Source organism: Erythrolamprus reginae, chromosome 12 (assembly GCF_031021105.1).
Source record: "Erythrolamprus reginae isolate rEryReg1 chromosome 12, rEryReg1.hap1, whole genome shotgun sequence".
NCBI classification, from domain to species: domain Eukaryota; kingdom Metazoa; phylum Chordata; class Lepidosauria; order Squamata; family Dipsadidae; genus Erythrolamprus; species Erythrolamprus reginae.
Window position 1 is genome coordinate 1,912,906 of NC_091961.1, and position 10,027 is coordinate 1,922,932.

Sequence of the window (10,027 nt, forward strand, 5' to 3'; positions counted from 1 at the left end):
AGCCGCCCCGAATCTTCGAAGAAGGGCAGCATACAAGTCTAATTAATAATAACCATAACAATAACAACAACAGCAACAGCAACAGCAACAGCAGCAGCAGCAGCAACAACAACAACAACAACAACAACAACAATAATAATGTGCACAATCCCCCACATACCCGCCTCACTTAAGCCTGTGACGGTGAAAAAACAGCCCAATGGGCAAACCGGAAGTTCTGAACAATGGACTTTTGGGTTGCTCGTTGTGCTGTTTTTTTGCACTCCGGAGGGTTCAGGGAAGCTTCCTGAAGTCCCGGAGTGTGAAAAACAGCACAATGGGTAAACAGGAAGTGCATTTTCCAAACTTCCGGTTTGTCCATTGGGCTTTACTTTAAGTTTGCTGTGTGCTCGTGTGTTGCTGTGGTTGAAGCTGAAGTACTCATTGACAGGAAGGACGTTGTAGCAGATGATTTTATGGGCTGTGCTTCAGTCGTGTTTAAGGCGATGTAGTTCTAAACTTTCTAGGATTGTACGTCTGGTTGCGTAGGGGATTCAGTTGCGCATGGAGGAGTGGAGGGCTCTTCTCGTAAAGTATCTCTGGACATTTTCTAGGGTGTTTATGTCTGAAATGCAATGCTTGGAGTTTTTTCTTGAACCCCTGAGAACCCCCAGCAGCCCACCCCTGCTCCTACTGCTTCTTCTTCATCTCCCTGCCTGGCTCACTATCTCAAAACACCAGATTCTTTCGTTTTATGGGGCCACACAAACCAATTTAAAGTTATGTGGTTTTCCCACCACCACCAACCCTGCAGAAACCAGCAGCTGGAACAAAGCCCTTCCTTGTTGTGTGCCCGTTCTTTCTCAGAGGTGTGTCTCTTTGCGGTGTTCCCAACGATGCTGGGAATTGCACCAGGCAGGTATCGCCGGTACGGAGCGGACTCCTTCTTTACCAGAACCGCCCTCGCATCGCGTGGAAAAAAACCCCCTCCAGAACCACCACCCCAAAAGCACGCAGGGCTCTGGATCCTACCACGTTGGCTGAGAAAGGGATAATAATCACAGCTGCCAGTGAAAAGCCAGCTGTTATATAATTACTCGCCACCTTCATACAGGCAAACAATTCACCGTCTAATTGCAGAAACTAGAGAGAGCGCTTAATGAATGGAGTTCGCTTAGGAAGGAGACCAGCCCAGCCGCGAGTAATCAGAAATGGAATGCAGCCTGTCCATCACGGAGAGAATTGGAGAGAAAGCAGGGAGCTGGGATGCTGGTGTGTCACCTGGACAGGCAGGTAACCCGAAGAGAGTGAAGGGATGACTCGGCAGCCAGAAATGAAGATTTCAGGCAGAGGAAGAAAAAAACCCCAAAGACCTGCAGAGCTACAAACAAGGGCTTTGCAGACGGCCATCCGTGCAAGGATATCTCCAATTTTGCTGGAATCGTGGTGGAGCAATGGAGCGGCCAGGTTTAATCTGAACTTTGGAAAATCTACGAGATTGATACCTCTACCCGATGCACCATGCAGACAAAAGGGGGCTTCCCCCCATAAAATCCGATTTGCTCCAGAAGGTTAAAAGTACAACAGCTGGTGGGGAGTGGAATACTTGTGCAATGTGCAGAAATGGGGCAATTTTCCACAGGTTGCTCTTTGACATCTGCAAAATTACCAAGATATATCAGATTGTGTGTGTGTGTGTGTTTGCATGTGTTACCAATTTCCTACATGTTTGTGCATGATTGCATACTTGGGTACATGTGTTCTTGTGCATCCGTGGACATGCGTTTATGGAATGCGCCCTTGTGAATTTCTACACGGCGGTGTGTTGTCTTAATGCTTGATTTTGCATTTGGGCATGGAAGTCCCACCAAGATGTTCTGGTGCATGGCACAATTTGCTCTGTGCATGCCCAGGCAAAGCTGTTCTTGCAGCATTCGAAATGTCTGCATATATATTTTATTTATTTTTGACGCCTGTTTGCATATTGTTACCATGTAGGCGTTTGGGCTGCTGTTTCATTCCGTTTCCTAAAACTCTGGCTTGTTTTGCAGAAGGGGGCAAATGTGTAGAACTTTGCCTGACGTACGAAATACAAGACTTGTGGACCTTGCAAATTGTGCAAACTTACACCAATGTGGCTGCTCTACAATGCGTAAATATGGTGCAGCTTGGTGCACACATTCATTTGTGTGTGAGAGAGAGTCTTTTGCACATGTGGGCATGTTTGTGCAGCCGTAGGAATCCGAGTAGCCTCTGCAGGTCTATTTGTATCCTACACTGCACAAATGGCTTGGTGTGTTCCAGCTGTTGCATTGTTTGGTTCTATCCGTGCCCTTACGTGCCAAACGAAGAGCTATCGAGCTGTACGTGGAAATAATTGTGCATGAGTACACTGTTGCTCACAGGACAAATAATATTCTTCCTATTTGAATATATATTTGTTTTTTATTTAACCAGACAATCAGATCTGCCCCATCCCATTCGTAGGGAGTTGATTGTTTCTCCTCCAGAGATACCTTTTGCCCACAAAATGGCAGCTATTTCGGTCTCCTCCTTTCTTCTATCATAATTGACCACTTAAATTCTGCGTTAGTCACGGATGGAATCTGCAGCATCTCTCCTGGAAACCTAACGAAGTCCTGTCAAATTCCTCGGTCGCTGTTCCCCATTTGGCTTGTGTCCAGAAATGACTCCAGCTAGGGCGTTTATGGGGTCTCCACCTGTGAGTGGTTTTGAAGAGGTGGAAAACCAGCCGTCATAAACAGGCTGCCTGGTTTAGCACATTGCCAGATGGTTTCTGTGGTCCATCCTTTCCAATTCCACAATTCTTTATTGGCCCAGTGTGATTGGACACACAAGGAATTTGTCTTTGGTGCAGATGCTCTCAGTGTACATAAAAGAAAAAGAGACATTAGTCAAGAATCATGAGATACAACACTTAATGATGGTCATAGGGGTCAAATAATCAATGAGGAAACAATCAATATTAATAAAAATCTTAAGTATACAAGCAACAGGTTATAGTCATACAGTCCTAAGTGGGAGGAAAAGGATGATAGGAATGATGAGAAAAAACTAGTAGAAATAGAAGTGCAGACTTAGTAAAAGGTTTGACAGTGTTGATGGAATTATTTGTTTAGCAGAGTGATGGCATTCGGGGAAAAACTGTTCTTGTGTATAATTGTCTTGGTGTGCAGTGCTCTGTAGCAACGTTTTGAGGGTAGGAGTGGAAACAGTTTGTGTCCAGGATGCGAGGGGTGAGTAAATATTTTCACCGCCTTCTTTTTGACTCGTGCAGTCTACAGGTCCTCAATGGAAGGCAGGTTGGCAGCCATTGTTTTTTCTGCAGTTCTGATTCTCCTCTGAAGTCTGTGTCCTAATTCTAGGATACTGTGGTCCCTCTACTTACGAACTTAATTTGTTCCATGACCAGGTTCTTAAGTAGAAAAGTTTGTAAGTAGAAGCAATTTTCCCCATAGGAATCAATGTAAAAGCAAATAATGTGTGCAAACCCATTAGGAAAGAAATAAAAGCTTGGAATTTGGGTGGGAGGAGGAAGAAGAAGAAGAGGAGGAGGAGAGTCGCTGCCAAAGGAAGAAGGTGAGGTGAGGGGGAATTTTAAAAATCCTTGGGCCTCTACACATTTTTTCAAGAGACTCTGCCATGACCGGTACGCGCCCTGGAAGGCGTCTTCGGGGACCTCTCGCAAGGTCTTTGTCACAGCTGATTGGATCTCTTCTATGGACGAAAAACAGATTCCTTTCAGGGCTGGGAACAAAAAGAAGCCTGCTGGGGCGACGTCAGGACTATGGGGGGTAGTGGGGCAGCGTTGGCACCTGGTGTTTGGCCAGGAACTCGCAGACTCGTAGCGTGTTGTGGCAAGGCACATTTATCATCCATAGAAGAGATCCAATCAGCCGTGATGAAGACCTTGCGAGAGGTCCCCAAAGACGCCTTCCAGGGCACATATGGTCATGGCAGAGTCACTGAAAAAAAGGTGTAGAGGCCCAAGGACAGTGCTTTGAAGAATTTTAAGTGTTTGTGCAAATCTGTTCAATAAATTACTTAAAAAATAATAATTGCATTACTTTTGGAACGCACCCTGTATATACATCCACACTATTCATACAGTTGGCCATCAAGGATGTAAATTTATGGCCCGCAGAGCCAGGTCTTCGTGGCCTTGCGAAAGGCCAGCAGAGTGGGAGCAGTATGGACATTGGGCGGTAGTAGGTTCCATTAATTTGTATTGGGGTGAAATCATGCGCAGAAGTGGAGGCACGTTTGCACACCTCGGAGATGTGAAACCGCATGCGCATCCTGAAAATTGCTACCGTAGCGGAGCATCTTACGCTTCTGGTAGCGGCCCATCACTGCCTGATATGGACTCTGCAAGAAAGCGAATGCTCCAAATCCAGCTCTAACTCCACCAAAGGGAATTCGAATAGAAAATGACAGAATGGATCTAGGACAGCCATTACATAATATTACGCAACAAGGCTTGTCATTATGAGTCTTTCTGTAACACCCAATGATGTGGCAATCATGAGGAATGTCCTTGATAGTTGCCGGGCAGAGCCATACAGGGCAAATGCTACCTGTCCACGAAACTCCCTCCTCTCCTCCTTCTCTTCCTCCTCCTCCTCCTTGAGATTAGTAGGTACCAACCATAGACATTATTTTGGATAGGAGGTGTTGGGAAACCTCAAAGAAGGCGTTGACACCATCGATTGGAGCTGTTCTCTACAGCAGTGTTTCCCAACCTTGGCCACTTGAAGATATCTGGACTTCAATTCCCAGAATTCCCCAGACAGTGAATGCCTATAAGAATGTCTATAAGAAATAAAATGTATATTGTTTTTTCTAGGAGTGAGAGCCTCGCCAAGCATCTTGAATACCTAGTTCTGAAAAGCTTAAATAAGAAGAGAATCATATCAAGCTCATGAGCCTGGAATTTCAAAGCCGAGTGCAAATGCTGAAATTGGAAAGTGGTGACCTCATGTTATACTCATCCCGCTGCAATTTTTCAAACGCTGAAAAAGCACATCTAATTATTCGGCTTGCCACCGGCTTCTCCGCTGACCAATTTGTCATTTTTCACAAAGCAGAACAGAGAAAGTCCTTCAAATCAGGGATGAAATTCAACAGGTTCTGACCGGTTCCAGAGAACCGGTAGTGGAAATTTTGAGACGTTTGGAGAACCAGCAAACACCACCTGTGTCTGGACCCAGGAGTGGGATGGGAAGGGAGATTTTGCAGCATCCTTCCCCTGCCATGCTCACCAACCTGCGCCCACAGAACTGGTAGTGAAAAAAATTGAATTTCACCCGCTCTCCCTTTGACAGCGTAATCTTTTCCTTCTTAATATTCTACGGTCCATGATATCAACGGTTAATAATCAGTCTTCTGCATAACTTATTTTTTCAATTGCTTTTCTTATTAACTCTCATATTCCCATACTTATTTCTTATATACTTATAACAATATGAGGAAGCAAAAAAGCACCTTTGGGACAAGCACATATTTCAAACTTGGTGACTTGATCGAAGTGTATAAAATCCTGCATGGGATAGAAAAGGCGGATAGAGAAAAATTCTTTTCTCTCTCACACAATACTAGGACGAGGGGCCCCTCCCTAAAGCTCATAGGTAAGAAAGTGAGGACAAATCAAGGGAAATATTTCTTCACCCAGAGGGTCCTTGGTTGATGGAATTTGTTTAGCAGAGTGATGGCGTTTAGAAAAAACTGTCCTTGTGTCTATAGAATAGAATAGAATAGAATTTTTATTGGCCATGTGTGATTGGACACACAAGGAATTTGTCTTGGTGCATATGCTCTCAGCGTACATAAAATAAAATATACATTTGTCAAGAATCATGTGGTACAACACTTAATGATTGTCATAGGGGCCAAATAAGCAATGAAGAAGCAATATTAATAAAAATCTTAGGATATAAGCAACAAGTTACAGTCATACAGTCAACATGGGAGGAAATGGGTGATAGGAATGATGAGAAAAACTAGTAGAATAGAAGTGCAGATTTAGTAGAAAGTCTGACAATGTTGAGGGAATTATTTGCTTAGTAGAGTGATGGCGTTTGGAAAAAACTGTTCTAGTGTCTAGTTGTCTTGGTGTGCAGTGCTCTGTAGCAATGTTTTGAGGGTAGGAGTTGAAACAGTTTATGTCCAGGATGCGAGGGGTCAGTAAACATTTTCATATTATCAGTCACTTTCCACTTTCATTGTAAGAAATAAAGGACACGAAAGAAATCATCCCTGTGGTTCTCACACTGAAATGGGCAACGTGATACGAGAGATACATCAACACGAAAAAGGTTGGGCAGAAGAAAGTCCATCAAATGCCTCCTCCAATTTTCCAATCCTCCCATGCATTTTGGAGTTGTAGCTCAGACCCGCCGGCAGAATTCCTCAGTAATACAATGGAAAGGTAATTTTAAGCCCAGTCAACGTCTGATTAATGTCAGGAAGGCTGCTTGGACCTGTCGAGGGAAGGCTGACGTTTTTATGGAGTGGCCCTTCAGACAGAGTTCATAAATCCCGAGACTTCTTGGAATAACTGGTTTCGCTCAGGGGGGAAAAAAGAGACAGCCCAAAAAATCCCAGAAGTGCTTTTTCAGGACTTTCTCGTTTTTTTCTATTGCAGGGCACACGAGACTTTGCCCTGGGTCAATCCCAGCATTTGCGTGGTAGCCAGCTGGTTTTGGGCCTTGGGAATGGCCCTTTCATCCTCTAGACCAGTGTTTCCCAACCTTGGCAGCTTGAAGATATCTGGACTTCAACTCCCAGAATTCCCCAGCCAGAGAATGCTGGCTGGGGAATTCTGGGAGTTGAAGTCCAAATATCTTCAAGTGGCCAAGGTTGGGAAACACTGGTCTAGACCAATGAGGGTGAACCTTTTTTTCCTCGGGTGCTGAAAGAGCATGGGTGCGCGCTATCTTGCATGTGCAAATGCCCCCACACATAATTGAATGCCTGGGAATGGCAAAAACTCTGGAGAAGGTGCAAGAAAGAGCAACCAAGATGATTAAGGGACTGGAAACCAAGACTCACGAAGAGAGACCGAGGGAACTGGGCATGGATAGCCTAGAGAAAAGGAGGGCCAGAGCGGACATGATAGCAGTCTACAAGTATACGAGGGGATGTCACAGAGAGGAGGGTGTCACTTTATTCTCCAGGGCACCAGAGGGCCGGACGAGGAGCAACGGCTGGAAGCTGACCAAGGAGAGATTCAACGTGGAGATAAGGAGGAACTTCCTGACAGAGTGATCAACCAATGGAACAACCTACCAGCGGACGTTGTGAACTCCAACACTCTGGACATTTTAAAGAGAAGATTGAACTGCCACTTGACTGGTGTGCTATAGGGTTCCTGCTTGGGCAGAGGGTTGAACTTGACGGCCTTCATGGTCCCTTTCAACTCTAACAATAAATAAATAAATAAATGAATGAATGAATGAATGAATGAATGAATGAATGAATGAATGAATACAACTTCCCCCATCCCCCCGAAGGCCCTCTGAAGACTGAAAATGGCCTGTTTCCCAACTTCTGGTGGGCCCTGTAGGCTCGTGTTTCACCCTCCTCAGGCTCCAAAGGCTTCCCTAGGGCTGACGGAAGGTTAAAAACGCCCTCCGCCATCCCTCCACAGGCTCCCTGGAAGCCAAAAACGCCCCCCCCAGAGCCTCTGTGCAAGCCAAAAATCAGCTGGCCGGCACACACATGCACGTTGGAGCTGAGCTAGGGCAACGGCCCTGCGTGCCACAACATATACAGACCCAACAGCATAGTAATCCAATTAATATCCATAAAAATAATCTTAAAAATAGTCTTTGAAAATTCTAACTTTAAAACTTTTGTTAGCATTCATTCAATAAAATCATACTAAAAACATTCATTGGTCAGGGAGAAGATCCAAAAGCCCCAAGCCTGGTGACAAATATGAGTTTTTAGGCTCTTTCGGAAGGCGAGGAGGGTGGGGGCAGTGCGAATCTCTGGGGGGAGCTGATTCCAGAGGGCCGGGGCCACCACAGAGAAGGCTCTTCCCCTAGGTCCCGCCAGACGACATTGTTTAGTTGACGGGAACTCTCTGGGACCTCACCGGTCGCTGGGATTCGTGCGGCAGAAGGCGGTCTCGGAGGTATTCTGGTCCGATGCCATGAATGGCTTTATAGGTCATTACCAACATTTTGAATTGTGACCGGACACAGATCGGCAGCCAATGCAGTCCACGGAGTGATGACGAGATATGGGCATGACTTGGAAGGCCCAAAACCGCTCGCATGGCTGCATTTGGGACGAGCTGAAGTTTAAAAATCAAACATGCGCAGAAGCAAAAAAAAAAAGATCGCCCAAACCTCATGTATGCGCACATCTCCTCGTGAGATTTTATAAAATCCCACTAGGAAGCTACGTGTGCATCACGCCCCGACCTGCATCATAGCTGGATCCACCAAACGGAGCGATCCGAAACCGGATCACAGAATGGAGGATTTTTGAGAAGACCTCCGGACATTGACCAGTAGATCCCTGACACGTGACATGAAAAACTTTGAACTTGAGAAGATCCCAGGACAGGTCCCCGTTGAGAGAAGGCCATGTGAAAAGTCTTGGCTTCCAAGGGGCGAGGCCGGGCTTTCGAGCGTGGAAGAGAGCTCTTCGTGTCCAGGCAAGATTGCATCGCAAATTAACCGCCTGCTTCAAACTTGTTCGGTGGGTTTGGTTGCCAGTTTTCACCCTTCCCTCTCTAAATAGTCCCTCGAGATACCGAGATGGCTCTGCCCAGCTTTCTGCTCATTAGTGGGTGTGTGAAGGTTGTCAGATCCACCAGGTAAATCAGATGATGCTTCTCCTTCTCCCACGACTAAATGGACCACGGCCAAAAATATCCGCCACGGAATGCTGGGACCTTGAAGTCATCATCTGCCGCCGATCTGGTCCTTGGGGGTGAAATATGGAGGACCACTAGAAGCTCTTCCCAGCATAATGTCCCCCAAACACCTTAGGACCAGGATGATGGATATATGGCACGCTTGCAACAGGTGGCACATGGAGCCATATCGGAGGGCTCGCAAGGCATTGTCCTATGTCAGCTGCAGTGCGCATGCGCATGTTAGCCAGCTGATTTTCGGCTTTGGGGAAGGCTCTTTTGCCCTCTGGAGGCTCCAGGAAAGCTTCACGTAGCCCCAGAGTGCAAAAAAATTGATCCAATGGGCAAACTGGAAGTTTGGGAAAACGGGCTTCTGGTTTGCCAGTTGTGCTGTTTTTTGCACTCTGGGGCTTCAGGAAGCTTCCTTCAAAGTTCCGGAGTGCAAAAAAAAATTACCCAATGGGCAAACCGAAAGTCTGTTTTTCCAAACTTCCAGGGGCTGTTTTTTCACCATCCCAGGCTTCAGTGAGGCCTTTGTGCATTCACAGGGATGGAGGGGGTGCGCATGAATGCTGCTGCAATGGATGCCCAAGATTTGTGCGCGGTGGGTGCCCCAGATTTTTCTCACCAATTGCTAGGTGTTGAATTTGTTGGTTGAAGGAGAAGGGGTCTGGCGCCACTGCATGGATGGATGTTGGCTCTCTGGAGTTTGGTGATAAGCCCAAATTTCATCTCCTGTCACTCTACAGTTGAGGAAAGCCTTCAATCCAAAACGGTCAAGAAATTCTCGGGCAGCAATGACTCTGTTGGTTTTGTGCTCTTCAATAAGCATCTTGGGCCCCCATCGCAGCAGCGTTCCTGCCCTTCGCAGTCAGGTAGCGTGTTACAGCACACACTTCGCCCTTGGAGGGAAACGGAATGAGGACGCGCATCTCTAACCTTCCCCACAACACCAGTCAATGATCTACTGACCCCTGGCACTGGTCATTCTCTTCCGCTGGCTTCCCGCTACACCAAGGGTCCCCAAACTAGTCAACTTTAAGACTTGTGGACTTCAACTCCCAGAATTCTCCATGGCTGGAGAATTCTGGGAGTTGAAGTCCACAAGTCTTAAAGTTGTCAAGTTTGGAGACCTCTGCGCTACACAATAGTAAGACCAAT